The sequence below is a fragment of the Marmota monax genome, unplaced genomic scaffold (assembly GCF_021218885.2).
Source record: "Marmota monax isolate L192 unplaced genomic scaffold, Marmota_monax_Labrador192_F-V1.1 WCK01_AAM20220418_F8-fsc00932, whole genome shotgun sequence".
Lineage (NCBI taxonomy): Eukaryota > Metazoa > Chordata > Mammalia > Rodentia > Sciuridae > Marmota > Marmota monax.
In genome coordinates this window covers 43,966-65,268 of record NW_026694366.1, presented here as the reverse complement: position 1 = coordinate 65,268, position 21,303 = coordinate 43,966, and the positions used below count along the sequence as shown (strand labels likewise).

The 21,303-nt window shown below is 35.4% G+C and overlaps 2 pseudogenes; both read left to right on the top strand.

Moving 5' to 3' along the window:
- The first annotated feature begins 3,473 nt into the window (after positions 1-3,473).
- LOC124109219 (olfactory receptor 4C15-like) lies at positions 3,474-4,415 on the top strand (annotated as a pseudogene).
- A 14,075-nt stretch (positions 4,416-18,490) lies between these two features.
- Positions 18,491-19,475, top strand: LOC124109214 (olfactory receptor 4C15-like; annotated as a pseudogene).
- The last annotated feature ends 1,828 nt before the right edge of the window (positions 19,476-21,303 follow it).

The following is a 21,303-nucleotide window of genomic DNA, read 5'->3' as shown; positions in this document are numbered from 1 at the left end:
AAACTGATAATAGAAATCTGCAAATACAATAAAAGAGCATCAGACTAATTTCTAAAAGTCACACCATGAAGCTGATATATACTTATGACAATTTAGGTGGGTTTCTTTTGTTGTTGTTGTTGTACCATGAATGGAAGCCTGTGGTGCTTAAAGACTGAGACACATTCTCAGCCCTTTTTTATTTTTTATTTTGAGACAGAATATCAATAAGTTTTAGGGCCTTGCTAAGTTGGTGAGGCCAGCTTTGAAATTGTTAGCCTCTGAAGCCTTTTTGATTATAGGAATGTGGCCTCATGCCAGGCTACTTATGCCTTTTTTATTATTATTATAAATATTGCTTATTTAATTATTATCACTGAGAACAAAACTAAGGAATTTGTTGAAGGTAGTTTTCGGAGTTCAGATAAAATTGAAGGAGGGATGAATTTTGGAATATTTCAAAATGACATAGTTTTAATAAGAGGAAAGCAAAGCATACACATATGTTAAAGAAGCAGAATAGTTTTTATTTCATGTGACACTGATAATTTAACAGTGAGTTCCAGGATAAAGGATTTAGAATGATTCAGAAACTATGGAAGGACTGTGATTTATTAACCATGCCTGCAATGGGCGTGAAACAGTGGAGAGCAGAATGCTAATTATTACCTGAGACAGTTTTTTATATACAAAGAAATAGAAAAATATGTACCTTACAAAAATGATGACTATTCCTTTAATTTTTCTTTAATAATCTGAAGTGGGAATATGGTAAATGCATATGCAGGTGGACTTTCATACTTATTGGTAGAAAACATAGCATTTAGTATTTCTATATTACACACTAACCAGTGCCACAATGAAGGACATTAAATGTAAGAAAGGGTGACTCAAGTCCTAGAGTACAATATTCTGATTTACTGTGTCCTCCTAATTTTCCTTGAGTTCACTGGATGCCAGACAGAGCATCAGATTACTACCTAGGAATAGTTCAGGAGAACTGTGGAGAAGTTCTGAACTGCTTACCTGCTGGTTATCAGCCAGTTGTCAAGGTGAGGTCTCTCCTGTGAAAACAGACAACTGAAATGACACAGGTTCATGCATGGATTGGGATGGACAAAGATGGAAAAAAAGATTTTTACAAAATTTTTTCAAATTTTATGAATTCAAGTGTGCTAATTCCTCATATTCAGTGTTTTATTGATCATATAATGTGATATTGTTACAGCTTGATTTACATTAAACATCATTAAAGTACTGAACACTCAGATATTTCTCTGTTTCCCTATTATACGTGACCCCATACCATGCTCAATTGTAAAGCTCCTTCATCTTCCTTCACTTCTAGAGCATATTTCAAGGATTGAAGTCACTAGTTTAAAAATGTAAACATGATTATGATCATAAAATTATTTACTAATATGTTTTCCAAAAGATTTAGATGAGTAAACCAGTTTCACTCATTGCACTTTTGAGGTATAATTTAAAATAACATGATTTTTTTAAAAAAAGATAAATTTTGCATGAGTGATTCAATTCATTTCTAACTTTGTGTAAATAGAAACTGCTTAAAATAATGCTGACATCCATATTTTATATCATCCTTTTGATTTTATTTTGAAAAACATACTAATAATTATTGATTCTTATAGTTTGGGCAATTTGACAAGTATAGATGTTTTACAGCTAAAAAGTTGAAAGTATTACGTTTTGTTTAATGTCAAAGTACTAGACAAGTTCTCTTGGATTATAGTTTTTTATGGCAGACATGAAATGACATTTAATTAATTTATTATAAGTTCAGATTCACAGAAAATTTACCAAGAGAGTAATGTTATAATTTTAAATGACCAAAGGAATATCTATTAAGAATATTAAAGAATGGTGGATACATTGCTCTTAACAGAATATATGATGATATTTAATTATTTTTTTCTACTTCTGTCCTTTTTTCCCCTAAGATTCAATGCAGGATAACTCATTGCATTCCAGACAATAAGCCTTCAAAAGATTTAAAATAATAAACTGTGATCATAAAAACTATATTCTTCCTTGTTAATGTTTTAACACTAATTTTGGAAATCCCTTTTTTGATAAAAATAAGAGTTGTTTTGTTTATACTTAGTGATTTTTAAAAAATTAAGTAGTATTTATATTTATAAACCTCAAAGTTTAATGATGTGTTAAGTGTGTAACTAGACACATTTTTATAAAGAAGAAATAAGCCGGGCGTGGTGGAGCATGCCTGTAATCCCAGTGGCTCCAGAGGCTGAGATAGGAGGATCTCAAGTTAAAAGCCAGCCTCAGCAACAGTGAGGAGCTAAGCATTTCAGTGAGACCCTGTCTCTAAAAAAAATACAAAATAGCTCTGGGGATGTGGCTCAGTGGTTAAGTGCCCCTGAGTTTAATCCCTGGTACCAAAAAAAAAAAAAAAAAAAAAAAAAAAAAAAAAAGAAAGAAAGAAAGAAAGAGAAAAAAAATGAAAAAGAAATTAAATCAGGAAGCCCCAAATTCAATTTAGATTTTGAAGAAACATTTGGGGTATAAATGATTTTTAAGTGCCTCCTAAAATGAATGATGTTTCTTCTTGTATTTTTAGATATGAGAGTCTCCAGATCAGAGATGGTTTCATTTTCTAGGCACCCCTGCCCCTTGTTACTCTAACAAGCAGGACTAATAAAAAGACTGTCCTCCTTTTTATATATGGATGAGACTTCCTAATTCTGCCACGCGACCAGCGCTGGCTTCATGAAAGAAGGTTCAGTTCATAAGAAATTACTAGGGAGTTTTAAATTAAAGAGACAGATTCTCATTACCTTTAATATCAGCTCAAGACAACTTAACCTAGCTCCCGCCTCCAGCCAACAGGTTTACAGAAGAGACTAGTGAGAGAGAGAGAGAGAACACGCCAGGGAGTGAGCTTTTATTGAGGAACAAAAAATTCCAGGGAAAATCCCATCCAATGAAGGTTAATGGGGCAGCATCCCAAGGTCAAGAACGATGATTGGGTCTTCAGGTCAGTGGCCAGGCATGCCTCTGCACGGACAAGCCCTTGGACCTGGAAAAGTGTGGGGAAGGCTTTAACACAGCTGTGTTTAAGCGTCTCTCACCCAGCCAGGGAGGTAACTCAAATCACATGCGAGGATGGCCTCCCACACCTAATGATTCATTTAGGGAAGACACTAGTAAATTATCAAAGCTAGTATTTGATTTAAAAATCACTAATCTTCTGTACTACATGAGGATGCTTCTATAGAAGTTCTAGCAAACTTAAAGTATGGAATAATTGATCTCCAAATCAATTCTTCCTGATCTCTTAATAAGTATCTAAAATTGTGTTCTCAATGACAAAAGAAACATTAAAGATAAGGGTGCATAGAGGTGTACTGAAATATTGATCACCATAAAATAATAAACTGATAAAAACAAATCTTCTTTTATTGTAATTACAAAATGAATGTTAGGTATTTATATTCACCATTCCTTTGGAAATGATGCAAAACCTAAGATACATAAATTTGGTTAAATTTATTCTTTTGGGGATTTCACAGAATCTTACTATTCAGAAAATATTCTTTGTTGTGTTTTTGTTGGTCTACATTGCAACTGTTGGAGGCAAGGAGCTGATTGTAGTGACCATCCTCTGTAGCCCTGCACTGCTGGGTTCCCCCATGTACTTCTTCTTGGCTGTCCTGTCCTTCCTGGATGCCTGTTTCTCCTATGTCATCACACCAAAGATGGTTGTGGGTTTCCTGTATGAGAGGAAATCCATCTCTTAAAAAGAATGCATGAAGCAAGTGTTTGCTGATCACGTTTTTGCTGAGGTAGAAATGATATTCCTCACAACCATGGCCTATGACCGCTATGTGGCCATTTGCAAGCCCTTGCACTACTCTGCCATCATGAACTGGAGGCTCTGTGGCATTCTGGTGGGGGTGTCCTGGACAGGGGGCTTCTTGCATGCCATCATACAGATTCTCTTTACTTCCCAGCTGTCCTTCTGTGGGCCTAACATCATTGATCACTACATGTGTGACCTGTACCCATTACTGGAGCTGGCCTGCACTGACAGTCGTGTCCTAGGTCTTCTGGTGATCACCAACAGTGGGTTAATCTGCATCATCAACTTCTCCTTGTTGTTTGTCTCCTATGGCATCATCTTGTTCTCCCTGAGAACACACAGTGCTGAATGGTGGAGGAAAGATCTGTCCACCTGTGGATCTCACATTGCTGTTGTGGTTTTGTTCTTTGTCCTCTGCATTTTGATATATGCAAGACTTCCTTCTGCCTTCCCCTTTAACAAAATGGTGACAATATTTTATACCATCCTGACTCCCGTGCTCAATCCTTTGATTTATACTTTGATTAATAAGGAAGTGGAAAATGCCATGAGGAAAGTGTAGAAGAGACTAGTGGTGGTTTCCAATGAAAAATGAAACATTAGAGTTTACCAAAAAGGATAAAAAATAAAGAAATCAAAGTGGTATTAGAACAAAATTTTATGCAATGCTTATTTTCTATGAAGTAAAAAAGCAATTCTACAAAAATGGCAATACCCATTGGGTCAGAGAGATTTTTACTTTCACAGCAGATATCTACTGTAGTTGGTAATTAAATATCCCAATAGGTAAATTAAGAAGAATTCAATTTTATCCACATAATGACTCTAATAATCAATAAAAGAATAGATAGGAAATCATCTGTTAGATTATTGGCCATTAATTGTGTAATTTCAAGAAAATATGTGGAGGATAGACAAAAATGTTAAATATTTAGGAAACAAACAGAGTGTATATTAAATTAAAAATGATTACTGTTTATTATTATTACTACTTTTTGCAGTGCTGTTGAACAAACCCAGGGTCCCATGAACTCCAGTCAAGCACTCTCCTGATGAACTATGACCCCAGTAAACACAGGGAATCTTTTTTCCCCCTTGACACTTTTTTCTTTTCTCTTGTTCAATAGGTTTGTTTTACTTATGTATAATGTGAGGATTCATTCTGACATAATTAAAAAAGCACAGAATATAATTTTCTCTATTTCTTTCTCCAGTATTGGTTCTTTCTCTCCTCTCTGACCTCCATATGTTAATTTCATTCTACTGATCTTTATGCTATTTAGCTTTAGTTATTTTGTTTTCAAATTAGGGTCTTTTGGATGTACATGGTGGTGAGATTCACTATGGCATATTTATACATCTACATAATAAAATTATGTAAGATTCATTCCTCTGTTATTCCCTTATATCATCATTTCTCCCTTTCTCTCAGTCCCCTTCATCTAATTCCTGGGTCTGTCTTCTATTTTAATGGAATCCCTCACTGTTATCCCTTTCTCTTTCTCTATATTTTTTTTCTCTGTTATTTTGTACTAGTTTCTGCATATTTAAGAAATCACTCAACCCTTGGTTTTCTGTGTCTGATTTATTTTACTTTGCAAGACACTCTAGTCTCTAGATTCTCAGTTGAGTTCTACCAGACCATCAATGAAGAACTTACACCAATATGCCTCAACTTATTCCATGAAACAGAAAAGGAGGGAACACTTCCAAACTCATTCTATGAAGATAGTATCACCCTGATACCAAAACCATACAAAGACACTTCAAAGGAAGAGAACTTTAGATCAGTATCCCTGATGAACATAGATGCAAAATTCTCAATAACATATTGGCAAACCATACCCAAAAACATAGTAAAAAGATAGTGCACCATGTTCAAACTGGGTTCATTCCAGGGATAGAAGGTTGGTTCAACATATGGAAATCAATAAATGTAATTCACCACTTCACTAGACATAAATAGAAGAATCACACAATTATCTTAATAGATGCAGAAAAAGCATTTTAAAAATGGCTTTCATTCATGCTCAAAACACTAGAGAAATGAGGGATAGTAGGAACACTCTTCAATATGTAAATGGTATCTATATTAAACCCAAGGCCAACATAATTCTACATGGAGAAAAATTGAAAGCATTCCCTGTAAGAACTGGAACAAGACAGGGACGCCCTCTTTCACCACTTCTATTTAACATTGTTCTTGGACCTGAGCCGAAACAATTAGAACAAGGAAATAAAAGGGATACAAACAGGAAAATAAGAGCTCCATCTGTAGAGAGAAGTGACTGAGATTGGGGGTCTGGGATGGCCTTGTGACTGTGGTATGCCAGGTGCTTGGGAACATTTCTATACAAGGGCACAGGATGCCTAGCTGTTATGGTAAAGCCCTACCTAAGGAGGCTCTGTGCAAAAGTTTTATCAGCTTCAACACTGATCTCAGGCACATATCTCCCAAGGATAGAGGAATTCTCATGCTAGACAACTGCAGTGCTTCACCAGCTCTGCTTACTCCTGAGCCTGCCCACTTAATAGTAACTTTAAACAATGGACCTCTTTGAGTGCTACACAAAGCTCCTAAAATTGCACACTGCAACCATGGAACAGCTAGTTCTGTAACTTTCCTGAGTACAAAGATATTTCTAGTTTCTTGTTCTGTAACTTTCTAGTTCTGTAACTTTCCAGAGTACAAAGAATAATGCTTGCATAGTCTTTAACCTGATAATGAGACATATATAAATAAAGATTGCTGGTATAACTCTTTAGATCTGCTTCTCCATCAAACAACAACACTCCACCCAATCCCAACTTTATCTTGTGTGTGTGTTTCTTTATCTTATAATCCCTCATTGCCCCTCACTGGTGGAATTTGGCCATGCTGGTCATGGCATCCATCTATTCCTATTTGCTGATGACATGATTCTATATGTGAAAAATCCAAAAATACTCCACCAGAAAGCTTCTAGAATTCATAAACAAATTCAGTGAAGTAGCAGGATATAACAGTAACACCAATAAATCAATTATGGAATACAATAAATATAGGAATACATTAATGATGAATCAACTGAAAGAGATATTAGGAAAGCTACTCCATTCACAATAGCTTCAAAACAAAAACAAAAACAAAACCCTTTGAAATCAATGTAACAAAAGAGGTGAGAGACCTTTACAATAAAAACTATAGATAACTAAAGAAAGAAATTGAAGTTCTTAGAAGATGGAAAAATTGCCCATGTTCTTGGATAGGCAAAATTAATTTTGTCAAAATGGCCATACTGCCAAGCGCTATACAGATTCAGTGTAATTCCTAATAAAATTCCAATGGTGTTCTTTTCTTCATAGAAATAGAGAAACCAGTCATGAAATTCATTTGGAAAAATAAGATGCCCAAAATAGCCAAAGCAATGCTTAGCAAGAAAAGTGATGCAGGAGGCATCAATGTTTATAGTAGCTCATTCACAATAGCAAAGCTATGGAACCAACATCATACACTCAAAAACTCAAACATATTTTCATTATTTTAATGCTCAACATTTCATTATGGGCTATGTAGTTACATACAAGGAGAAAATCCACTAACATTAAGTAGAGGAATAAATAACTATTGTTATGCTAGAATTCGGGACCCCCAAAGACCACCAGAGACCCAAGATCGATGTAAGCAGCAAAGAGGTGTTTATTGTGAGGTAGCTCGGTCCTCCGCTCACACACACAGCAACTGGTGATGCTGAGAGGCCTGGAGCCCAGGGTTTGCAGCAGTTTTATACATCTTTGGAGAGGGCAGGGACTTCACATACATCATAGCCTCTTTTAGCAAATCATCACACACCGCGGGGAAAATCAAATAACAACTCTAAAACATGATTAGCACATTCACTGGCTGGAACAAGTTGGGTAGGGGGGATTGGTCACTATAAGAGGGGGATTCATTTAAACTAATTGGTTTAAACAGTGAGGATGTCGCAAGGGGAGTAGTGCCAAACTGAAGGGCTTCTAGTTACTGGTCACCACACCTAGGTGGAAGCCATCTGGAATTTCAGATATGTGGTTATCTTGGCCTATGTGTGGCTTTTCTGGCTTTTCCGGCTTTTCCCGAGAACTGTTTCCACAGAGTTTTCTGTAGTTTTTTTCCTGACTTTAGGACTGCAATAAGTCAGAGGTTAAGTTTGAGAGCAAAATAAGATCCCAAGCAGATGAAATTGCTTAGGTCTTTTACTATGAAAATCATCTACCCAACTTTTATCATTCCTACTGGTTTGATGAACAGAGTAAATTAAAATTCTCTTAAAAATGAGTATTGCTTTAGCTCTCCATTTTGTTTTCTATGTACCTTAGCTTAGGCATGATGCAGCACATTCCAATGTTTTTAACTTTTAGGCAATGTAACTGTTGTAGTAACACTAAGTCTACCTGTTACACTTTCTGTAGCTATTCAAAGAGTTTTCAAGCAATAAGGTGTGGTAATGTAAAAAGTGTGAATCTAGAAAAATGTCTGAATATCTGAATGAAGAAAATACGGAACAAGATCCTAATTTTAAAAATTATTCAGAAATGAAATTTTGTGAAATCATAAGTCAGATAGTTTTTTACTTTGTTCTCCATGTCGCAATGGTTGTCCTTCCCAAACTTTTCTGTCTTTACCATGGATCCTGGCTCACTCTTATATTATGGGTATTACCCTATCTGATTCCCAGCTTATCTTTCTTTTGTGGCTCTAAGGAAAAATTTCATTATTTTCCTTTTGGCTCTGACTCCTCCTTCTCCTCTAAACATTTAAATATTTTGTTCACTATTATTTTTAAATATACATATTCTCTTTGAGCCATCCTGAAGACTGAATCCATTTTTATTAGTCAAGAAATTTCATGAACATGTACATTTTTCTCTCTTAATAGTATATGGTTTCTTGAATTTATGTTTGCTCTCCCTACATGGTTGGACTGTGGGGTTAGTATGGCATATGAGGTGTTGTATTAGAGTCATTTCATGAAGTTTGAAATCTCAGGTTCTCATCCTGGATCTCTGACTTCTCTCTACAAAACCCTTATCACCCAGTTTAGCCTTCTCTTTTTATAAATAAAAATTGTCAAAGCAAAAAGGAGACAATGATACATTTAGAGTTTATGTGATTCATTTCACGCACACACATTTTAATAGTGGAAAACTATTAAGTAAGTTGCTTGCATGGTGCAATATGGGAAGGCATTTCTGAGGAGCTGGTATTTAAATTGGTGCTGTGTCCACAGTAGAAATGGAGAGTGGAGATGGGAGCAGAAGAAGGGTTGATGGTGTGAGACAGGGAGTGATAAGGGTATGTATTCAGGAGGGACAGCAGTTGTTAGTCTGAAACATGGATGAGCTCAAGTTCTAGGAGGACAAGTGGAAAGGCAGATGGTGGTACAGGCAGCTTTAAAAATCATGATGAGAATCTCAAACAGTGCATCTGAAATCTGCAGTAATTATTTCATTATGTTTAAGAATCATATATTTTAACTGCCCTCTTTCACTTTTCAAGTGATAGAAAGGAAGTATAAAGCTGGGAGTAGTTGAAAAAGTGATGAGAATTTGTATTACCTGAATTTCCTCCTTCTCTAGAGAAATCAAATAAGCATCTCAATAAAAGCCTGGGAGGATTTACTTGAAGGATTATAGGGTTGACAATTATCACACTGGGATTTATAACATCTCAGCCTGAGTGGTTGGTCTGTAACCTCCAATGATTTTCACAACGAAAACCAAGGGTATCTCATTCAAAGTGAAGGAGTTTTTGTCTTCCCTTAAACCATGTGCAACTCTCTATATAATATATGAGTACCATATACTGTGCAGACTTGTTTCCTAACTCTGATAATACAAAAATAAATAAATAAATAAAGGTAAAGAAAGATGGTTAGTGTTTTCATACCCACAGATAACACTTGATAGTAAATTCTTTTGAGCCTTCAATGAGAAACAAATGGACAAGTCCAAACCTACTGATAAATGAGATTAGGATGTCCTCACTCCAGTCTTTATTTTATAGGGTCCACCATGAGTCAGCTTGTATATTTTTCCCACAGTAACTAAATGCGGGGAATAGAAAGATGGATGTCTTCAGTGGGTGTCTGGCATCTGACAAGGTGTAGGATCTTCATTAGGGATAATTTCTAAGTCCAATTGTATGTAACATAGATAAATAAGAGAGAGAGAGAGAAAGAGAGAGAGAGATAAAATTCCAATAAATAATTCTGAGAGATGTTTGTTCTTGGGCTCTCACTTAATCTTGAAAAGATGCTATCATATTTTTATGCCTCCAAATTTTATACCTGCTTAATGAAAAAATTATCCAAATTTCGGGGCTGGGGTCACGGCTCAGTGGCTGAGCACTCACCTAGCATGTGTGAGGCTTTGGGTTCGATCCTTAGCATTGCATATGAAAATAAATAAAATAAAGGCATGGTGTCTATCTACCACTACAAAAAAATCTAAAAAAATTGAAAAAAACAGGTCATCCAAAATTCACAACCTTACTTTCATGGCCTATTTGGGGATAACTTGTTCCTAGGTTTTGTTCTTAATTTTTTCTTTGACTATTATATTGGAATCTGGCAAACTAAAAATTTCACATTGATCTTTTTGTCCCCTGAAACATTTTCCTTCTTATTTCCATTATATCTTGGTTTCATTTATCACAAATGTCCTCACTCCTCTGATTTTTCATATCTCTAGTTATTAGCCTTTTCACAACCAAAGATCTATTTTATTGTTATTTTTATTTATGTTAATATTCAAGATGCCATCCACTTTTAATTCATTTTGTTTCTTTATCTTTACTAAAGTTATTTTGATCTGTAATTCCTATCTTCTCAACTTTGTGAAAAAAAAAAAAAAAAAAAAAAAAAAAAAAACTAGGACAATCTATGGTTCCAACATAACATATGTTACTCAGCAAAGGAATTCAGTGTTTTAATGCAGTTGTACAGGAGTCTGTATTATAGGAAAGTGAACAGTTGAAATCAATATTTTGAATAATGAAATTTCCCCCTTTTGGAAAGCCAGAGCTGACAATCATAATGAATGTAATTACCCTAATTGTACACTGAGCACAATCACATCTTCTCCATGCTTTGCATATGAGTTATCTAGACATCCTACTATCCCTTAAGGTTGGTTTCAGAATCATTTATGTTCTACAGAGGAAGATCTAGGGACTGGATGAATATCAGATCCCTGGTGGGCAGTGTGGTGTGGTTTGACAGGAGGCAGTTATTTTGATCTTCAGACTCTATGCTGATCACTGAGATAACACACTTCAAAGTCTGGTTATATCTGTGTGTTTCAGAATCTAGTTGAGAACCTGATTATCTGAATTGAAGTTTGCAAGGTTTTATATTGCCTGACCACTCTCTCCTCCTACTGATTACAGTGTGTGGCTGTGGGACTTGGACAGTCAACAAATATCACATTTTGGAATTCAGTAATTAAGTCCATAGACTGTGAATGTGAAAGTCCATTAGTATCTCTACCATTCTCATGAATCACTTAAATTTGGCACTTTTTGTGAAGTGTGAATAGATATAAAATTAGACATGATGCAATATTTAGATATTGAAAAAATATAAATTTGTTTCTGTGGGTCCTTGTGAGGGAGCTTTAGTAGCTATGTCTAAGTTTTCCTCAAACACCATTTTAAATGCTATGTTCTTTGACATTAATTAGGTCTGCTATAATATCCGCCAAACAAATGAAAAGAGAAAAGTTCCTTCAATCTCCTCTTTAAATTTGTTTTTAAAATTATTGGTTTTTTAAAGATCAATTCCTGACAAAAATATAACATTTCAAATAATGCATACCTCTTCACATATTTTATGTGAAATACGTTTCTTTAATAAGTACTCCTATTTTTCTTTAATAAATACATTTTCCATATGAACTAGTGGATGGATGGTTTATCACAGAACTCTGTTTTTACCTTTACTATATACACAAGCATTTGGTCTGAATTCTGCAAGGGACAGTATATTCTTTGCCCAAATACACACTTCTCTATTCCTGAGTATCATGGGAAATGAAAGCTTGTGCAGATAGAAACCCAAGAGCAGTAAGACACGAAAACAGAAAAACAAAACCCCTAATTGCTTGGGACATAAGCTTTACAAATACTTGAGTAATTGAAAACCCACACACAATTGTGTCTTGGCATATCATGCTGAAGAATAATTTCTCCCTCAGGGGAATCAAACAGTAATTCTACAGGTGCATGACCTATGATGGAAACCTCTTGATAGTCCAGATGGAAATCCAACAGGAACTTTTGCTCCTCTTTGTTTCTCTGTTCCTGAGACTGCCCTGGAGGATCACTGGGGACTTTGTCAGAGAAGTTCTTCCTCTCTGTCTTAGATGTTGAGCAAATATTGGATATAGACAACACATTTTAGAGAGCACAAGTAAAGATTTCTCCATAGAGAACAAAAGAGGCCATTACTAGAAATTTCAAGGAACTGACACATGGTGAGATTTATAGTTTAACTTTTTGAATTTTCATGGATGATTTCAAATTGTGATGCAGTGCTTAAAATTGTGGGCCGTGTGGGGGTGCTGAGCTCTGTGCACAGAATGTGTCTTTCAGCAACTGTGCCCTTGTTATAACTGAGTGACCTTTATGACCTCAGAATTTTCATGTTGAAAAAGAATTATAATATTTGAAAGTTCAAGGGATGTAGAAGTCAATAAAATAATACATGTGGAACAGACAGTACATTGTTGACACAGAACATATGTCCAATGAGCAGCAGCTCTTAGAATGCATCTTTATTGGTGGTAGAGATTTGGCGCATGATAACATTAATTCTAAGGAAGGAAATAACACCCATTTTCAGATTTTTATTTTCAAGGCAAATCCAAACACTTAGAAACACATCAAATACATATTTTTTGTGAGAGTAGTTGGGAGAATTTCTATTTCACTGAGTCCATAGTTGTGTAAAGGGAAGTACACTTCTCAAGGTGACCACACTAGGAAATGTGCAGCACCCAATGAATATGGAAGATCTCTTCAAATATGTAGATTATTTCATAACTTTTAATTAATATTTTGGTATTTACTTTTAATGGCACATGATGTTTGTACATATTTATGGGAAAAGTTTGATCAGATCAAGGTAATTGGCTTTGCCTGTCACTCAAATATTTATCATTTATTTGACTTAGCAAAATGTAAAATCATCTTGGTTTCAACCCTGGTTATCCTAAAGTAGAAGTTATGATTTCTATCCAACAGCACCACTGCACCAATTAACCATCCTTTGTCCTCCCATCCCAATTTTCCCAGCCACTTGGAATCATGATTCTACTCTCTACTTCTGTGACATCTGCTCATTTAGCTTCCACATATAAGTGACCACAGGTCATCTGTTTGCGCCATTGTGATGGTTTAGAATGAAAAGTGGTCTTTTCAGATGCTGTACAAAGAATACTAATGTTTTAATATGGTAAATGTTAAGTATCTCAGGATCAGTCACAGATTTGTTGATAAAGAATGTAATATTCACTATTTCTACAAGAACACACCACTATAAAGCATAGGGAAAAGCAGTAAGCCTAAAAAAGAGTGAGTAAGCCACAGAATGCAGCCTTTAGATTTTAACTTCATCTGCTGAATTGTCCCTATGTGCGTTTGATGCCATAAATAGCATTAGGTGTTTTATTCAGAATTGTTCAGAAAAATCTACATGGCTAAGCTCTGAACTGCTTTAGTGTTTACTGTTGAGTCTTTGTCTCTACCTTAAAATGAGCTAAAGCATTGAGACAACAGAAAAGAAGTCTCAGGGGTTTATCTGGAAGGGCACCAGTGGAAAAAAAGACTTTTATAAAATTCCAGAAGCATATCATTCATATATATATATATATATATATATATATATATATATATGAATATGATACAAATATATTTATATATATATAAATATAAATAAACTGGGTTACCTTTATGACCTCAGAATATATATATATATATATATATATATATATATATATATATATGTATATATATATATATACACATATATGTGTATATATATACACACACACGTATACATATACATTCACACACCACACACACACGTGTGTGTTTTAATCTATATGTCATATATATATATAGATAGATAGATAGATAGATAGATATAGATATATTTCAAAATTTAGAAAATCATTAGAGCAAAATTGAGGGGAAAAAGATATAAAATCTTAGGCTATTTATCTTTTGTTGCTAAATAATACCCTGGATTAAAAATACAATAAAAAATATCTACAAGTAAATAACAGAAATATCAGTAAATAGAGGAAAAGGAATGGGGGAGGGAGAAAAGGAGGGAAAGGGAAGGTACTGGGGACCAAATTACAGCAAATTATATTTCATGCTTTTATATTTATCTCAAATGAATCAAAATGTTAAGTATAACTAAAAGAACCAAAAAAAAGTTGTGGTTTATTTCAAGAAATAACAGGGAGGCTAATTTCAAATAGGACTTTTCTCAGTTTGCAATAACAATATTTAGAACAATGTATGCAAATGTGACTGATATGCCCACATATGTACATGTAGGTGCATATGAAATTTATTGCTTGGTATATAATTACTAAATAGTACTTTAATGACAATCTTACTACTAATCTTTCTTTTGGGTCTGAATGTATTGACAGTTAAGGAAGAAATTTTATTTCTTCCTGAATCGTGCTAAAAATATTTTGCTGTCAAAATTAATAGAAAGAAAATAGTGGACAGTGTGCATAGTTGTGCAAAGGGAAGCACACTTCTCAAGGTTACTTCCCAGGAGATGTGCAGTGCCCATGGTTCATGCAGTTCATGCTGTGAGGGGCCCTCAGAAATCTCAGGTGCAGCTGCAAAATATTTGAGGATATGATTTCTGAGGGAAAGACCACAGAATGTCCCTAGGACAAATGCAGACACAGTATACTTCTACCTACAGGGAAATGTGAATTTAAGTCTGATATCAATAAATGCATAAAAGTCGGGGAGTGCTGGGCCTCTAGTAGGGCCATTAATGTAAAGCTTACCACGTTACAATTTTAATTTAGGTTTTCTTGTTGTGGAAGTGTGTTGCTTACACCTTTGTAAATGAATTGTCCTCAAACCTCACATCCTCTTTCTGAACTGTTCTTATGATGGAGAGTCTTGTGTGGTGTTTGTTAATTATGTTCAATTCTAAATATTCTCATTTTTAGTAATCAAGCATTTATTGCAAAATAAGACTCTATCATTATAATTTTTTTATCTTCCAGATGGTAAAACTCTATCTATAAACTATCAATGCAAATTGAGGGGAGTGATTAAAATGTTTTTAGTTCTTCCTTAACATGTTGCAAAATGTTTTACCTTTTATTTCCTTACATCATTAATTATGGATTTATTCAATGGTATGATGTAATCACACATTTCTCATTGAATATTTGAGCTGTGTTTTTGTTTCTTACTGTGCTGCAGCATTTTCCATTATAAAACATGCCCATATCATTTTGCTTTCATTATATATTTTTAGGGTTTGGATAATTAAGAGAAAGGATACAAAAACATATATGAAGCTGGAAGTATTTGCCAATTTGTTATCAAAAGATTACATTTTAAAAAATTTTTATTAAAATTGATATTCTTGTGATTTATTCAGCCTTTTACTTCACTCTGCGTATGTTTGTGCTGCTGAGAAATGGTGATGTCAGTATTTCTTATATTCATTTTGGCTTCTACTGGAACCCCACATTCATAATTTCTCTGTATTCAACACTGTGGTCAGACAGTTTGAGGCACAGGGTTTTGTTTAATGGCACATTGCTGTTAGACAGTGAGGCTAGAATTGTAGCGATTTGATAGAAGAAATTGATAAATTCTTTCTATTAACTTTTTATTTGGAGTAATTTCAGGTAAACCACAAAGTTGCATAAATTTTCTGTAAAATTCAGCAGAATAGACAATTTGCCTTAATATTATTACCTTACATTATTATGGATGCATTTGTCAATTTATGAAATGAACATAGATACATTTTTATAAATAAAAACCAAATTTTATTCATATTTCACTAATTTTGCCACTATTGTTGGTTTGTTTACTTTGAACAACATTTCCATTATGCTCTTAGACTACCCAGAAATATTGCTCTTAGACTACCTAGAAAACAGAAGTGGAGAGATAAGATGTCTATAATTATCAGCTGACTTTCATAGTTTGTTTTATGTTGTTTTCTTCAGCTTCTTACTCCATTTGGTTTTCTTTCTCAGTGAAGCAGTCTGAAGGAGGCGTGGATACAGGTGAGTCTGAGTCCACAATAACATAATCAGAGGCTACTAGGGACATTCAAAAGTGCAGTGCATTTCAAAATATTATTTGTTCCTAATAATGAACACTCGTATTTTTGTATTTATGCATTTCTCTGATTTTCATAAGAAACCTATTAATAGAAAACTCATAAATAGAAGAAATATAACCTGAGCCTGAAAGAATTTTAAGGATTTTACATAATTTATTCTGTCACATGGAACAAACAGAAGGATCTGGATTTGAACCAAGGTTTACACAATCTGGCCCAGATGTGCTTAGGCATCTCCTTTCTGTCTTTCCTCCTTTGGTCCTAGAGTAGGACGAACACTGCTGGTTTAGACATTGCAATTCTTTATTCTGTAATAAGTGGTTTCCAAAGGATCCAGTGTACATTCAGACTTTGATTTATATTGTTCTCTTTTTAGTGGCTATGAAGTTGAAAGTACAGATATTGGTTAGGAATGACCTGAGAACACAATTAAAATGGTATTGGGGCTGGGGATGTGGCTCAAGCCGTAGCGTGCTTGCCTGGCATGCGTGAGGCCCGGGTTTGATCCTCAGCACCACATACAAACAAAGATGTTGCGTCTGCCGATAACTAAAAAATAATAAAAAAACCCTAAAATTCTCTCTCTCTCTCTCTCTCTCTCTCTCTCTCTCTCTCTCTCCCTCTCTCACTCTCTCTTTAAAAAAATGGTATTAACAAAAGCAAACAAATAAGTATTAATTTACACAATATGTATTAGTTCATTATAAAAACATTGTTTCTGCTTACTCTAAACGGGAGATATAAACACACTTGAGTTTTTATTCTTGCATAAAACCCATTATACTTCATCTTTTGAAATATATATGTATATATGTATACATATATACATATTTATATACATATGTATATGTAGAAAAGAGTATATGGACACACACATGTGCTGTTTCACTGATATATTTCAGTGACTTGCAGGTGAGGACACTTTCATTCATTCTTTGAAGTTGTGTTTGTCTGTGGACTGATGTCAAGAATTCAGGTAATTACCTGGAGGATTTGTGGAGGAGCTTTCTGCAGGCAAGGCTGCTGGCTTCTTTATGTAAGAAGTACATAAAGAAGTAACTACAAACTGGTAAAGGCCCGTTATCATAAGTAACATTTCCACACTTTCAAATTTGACCTCATGATAACCCTGGGAGGTGAGATAAATGAACATCTCTGCCTGATGAGACAGTCTCATCAATTTGAAATATTTATCTTGAGTTATACCTGATGAGAATGGATCATGTTGTAGTAAGCACTGGCAAAGGAAGAATGAAGCCTCTAGACTTTGGCTGACAGCTAACCTCTTCTCTTCCTTACCCAGGTGGTTGTTACTGATTTGCATGTTTAGGGGAATGGCCGTTCCTCATCACTTGTTGGGTTTCCTTCACCAAGTTACCTCATTCTAACATGAACAAGGAATTAGAGGTTTCAAGTTTACAAGTGGACAGAAATTCTAGAAAGATCAGCTTGCAGTGAAGTCCTTGCTGGAAAAGAAAAATCCCCATCCATTTCCTGTTGATCCAGGGGAAAGGACTTGGTTTGGGCATGGGGACAGAGGTGCTGTGTGTGACATCCCATATCAAGCATCTGTTATTTACTTGAACATAAGGTCTTTAAGCTTGAGTTTCCAATTGGTACAATGAGATAATAACACCTAACACAGACTGGCTTCTAGACAATGAGTTCTGAGCTGGAGCTGGCCTTGTATTCACTCAGGGATCAAGATAACCCTCAGGAGTTTCATAATAAATAACAATATCAATATACCTATATATGTCTCATGGATATTTTAGAGCTAGAAAATTTCCCATGAGGTTTTTTTTTTTTTTTTTTTTTTTTTTTTTTTTAAGAATGAGTTAATTCATTTAACAGCCAATTTAACTTGGATTTTTAAAGAAACAGAGAAGGAGTAGTCATCATTTTTGAGTACCTCTTAAGGTGCATGTTTTTTCTACTGATTTTTGTAGATAAGACTTTCTACACTCACAATTGGCATGCTGTTCTCTACTGTTTCATGCCTATGGTAGGCATGGTTAATAAATCACTGTCTTTTTCTAATTTCACCATGGTTTCCAATCATTTGCCCTGGAAATCACTGATAAATTTTCAATGTCACTTGAAAAAAAAATTCTTCTTTAACATATGTGCCTGCTTTCATTTCCCCTTATTAAAAGCCTGACAAGCTTTTTACTAAAAGCTTTTACTAAAAGCTGTAAATAACAGCTTGTTGGTGTGACTATTACCATTAAAACTAGTTTGATGCAATTTTTATTCTACTTGCAGAACCACATCATCAGTTTAATGTTAACCATTTCATAAGATCATGAAAAATCAAAGCTTCATAACTGAATTTATCTTCATGGGGCTTTCACAAAATCCTACTATTCAGAAAATATTATTTGTTGTGTTTTTGTTGGTCTACATTGCGACTGTTGTAGGCAATATGTTGATTGTAGTGACCATCCTCTGTAGCCCTGCACTGCTGGGCTCCCCCATGTACTTCTTCTTGGCAGTCTTGTCCTTCCTGGATGCCTTCTACTCCTCTGTCATCACACCAAAGATGGCTGTGGACTCCATCCGTAAAAGGAAAGTCATCACATTTGAAGGATGCATGATTCAACTTTTTACTGAACACTTATTTGGTGGGGTAGAGGTGATTATCCTCTCAGACATGGCCTATGACCGCTATGTGGCCATTTGCAAGCCTTTGCACTACTCTGCCATCATGAACTGGAGGCTCTGTGGCATTCTGGTGGGGGTTTCCTGGATAGGTGGCTTCTTGCATGCCATCACACTGGTTCTGCTCACTTTCAACCTTCCCTTTTGTGGCTCTAATGTCATTGATCATTTCATATGTGAGTTGTACCCATTACTGGAGCTGGCCTGCACTGACACTCATGTCCTAGGTCTTCCGGTGATCGCCAACAGTGGGTTAATCTGCATCGTCAACTTCTCCTTGTTGCTGGTCTCTTATGGGGTCATCTTGTTCTCCCTGAGAAAACACAGTGCTGAAGGGCGGAGGAAAGCTCTGTCCACCTGTGGATCTCACATTACTGTTGTGGTTTTGTTCTTTGTCCCATGCATATTTATATATGCACGGCCTCCATCTACCTTCTCTTTTGATAAAGAAGTGGAAATGTTTTACACTGTCTTCACTCCCTTGCTCAATCCTTTGGTTTATACTCTGAGAAACAAGGAAATGAAAAGTGCCATGAGGAAATTGTGGAAGAGACTTGGTGGTTTCTGATAAATATATTATATTACAGTACAAAAAGTATGATGTAGAGTATAAAGAAGTTATTATTTAGTTAGATGATTTTTGGCATATTCCTTATATGGAAAGAGATTACATAAGTCTAAGATGATATTATACTGAGAGGGGGAGTAAGTGTTGCCTACTAAATAGCTGTCATATGAAAATTAAAGATAGTTCAATTTAATATTTTCTTAAATTTATTAAAAATTGGAAAGAATTTAATTTATAAAAATGATTTCCATTCATATTATGCTTTGTAAAATAGAAAAATATTTGTGGAAGAAAATATTAGAAATTAGAACATTTGAAGTGAAAAGAATGTTCAGTATCAGAATGTTTTCTGATACTGAAGTCATTGATTCTGATGTAGAACATCAGGATTTAAGAATATCAAAGAGATGCTCTTTTAAGGCACACTTCATCTTAAATGTGGATCCAGCATCATATGCTAGAGTTGAGACACTTCTTGAATTTGAGGATAACATCTGATTGTTCCACTGTTGCCTATGGTAGTGGTCCCTTGGGTCAAGTGACCACCTCATACCAATCAGCTACTGCAGAGAAGTTGGAGCTATTCCACAGGAGGGTCAGCATTACAATCAAAGTTAACTTCTGAGACAATGCACTACTAGGTATATCAGGTCAAAGCTACAGGTGTAGTGGGAACACTTTCCCCACACTCCCACAGAGGGAATAGAAACCAGAAGTACCAGATGTAAATGCAGATTTTCAAAAGAGAATTGACTACAGTTTACTTGGTGATTTTCGTTTCCTGAGTGCTGCAGTCTGGCTGGGCACAATTCAGGAGCCACTTGTCAAAAGTAACGAACATTATTTTTAGAACCACACACGCCAAACAAAACAGCTCCTCAGGAAAAACCCTCAGAGCCCGGCTTCCCACAAGCCTCTCTCACAACCTCAAGCCTCTCCACCTCCCACAATCCTCCTGCTCTTGAGGCCGATTGGCTGGGTCACGTGGGCGGAGCCAAAAAAGTCCCCCAATGAGCAGCTCCGTCATCTGAAAGGGCAGGGAAACAGCCCAATGAGCATCACCGCAGAGGAGCCAATCAGCTAGATGTTGCTGGGGCCGCTGTGAGCCAATCATCAGCCCGCAGCTGGAAGGTTGCTGAGGCCCCTTCTGCTGTGGCTCTCAACACTGAGTTCATGTTCCCAAGGGCAAATCATTCATTTGAGCAATTATTAATAAAGAGATCATTCCAATTTATAAAAATACTTGGTTTTATTACTATGCTTTATTAGTCTCAGGTTGTCAAGTGTAACAGGTAGTAAACTTATTGAGAGTTTAATATTTATTTATTTTTTTCCAAAAAAACAAAAACAAAAACAAAAACCGGACAAAACACTCATGACATGCCAGTTTAGTATTATGGATAAAAATAGTAAATAACCTCTCTTTTTTTCCCTCTCCTTAAATTTTCATGCCACCCTCAAAGTAAAAGACCATATTAGTAGTCTTTCTCATAATAGACATGCAAATGTACTTGAAGTACATTTTCACCACTGAAAATGTACTTCAAGTATTACATTATTAGTCTAGAACCTTAACTGGACAATGTGGGGGTCCTGCAGGAGACTAAGAGTGTGACAAGGCTCAGACATGCAAGTGTGCTTCTCCTTCACCTTTTCCTTTCTTCACATCTGCCTGTCTTCAGAGTAGGAATAGCTTCTTCATGCCCTCTGCCTTCCAAGTTCCTCATATTTGACTTCATTTATCCCTAAGAACTAGCTCATGAATTATGGATCTGCTAGATTGGCTCCATTGCTTTATGAACCTGTGAAGCCAAGATTTGAAATGTAGCTATAAAATAAAATACTATTCTGGCCAGTTTCACTGACCAACACCAATTCATCTTTGCTCC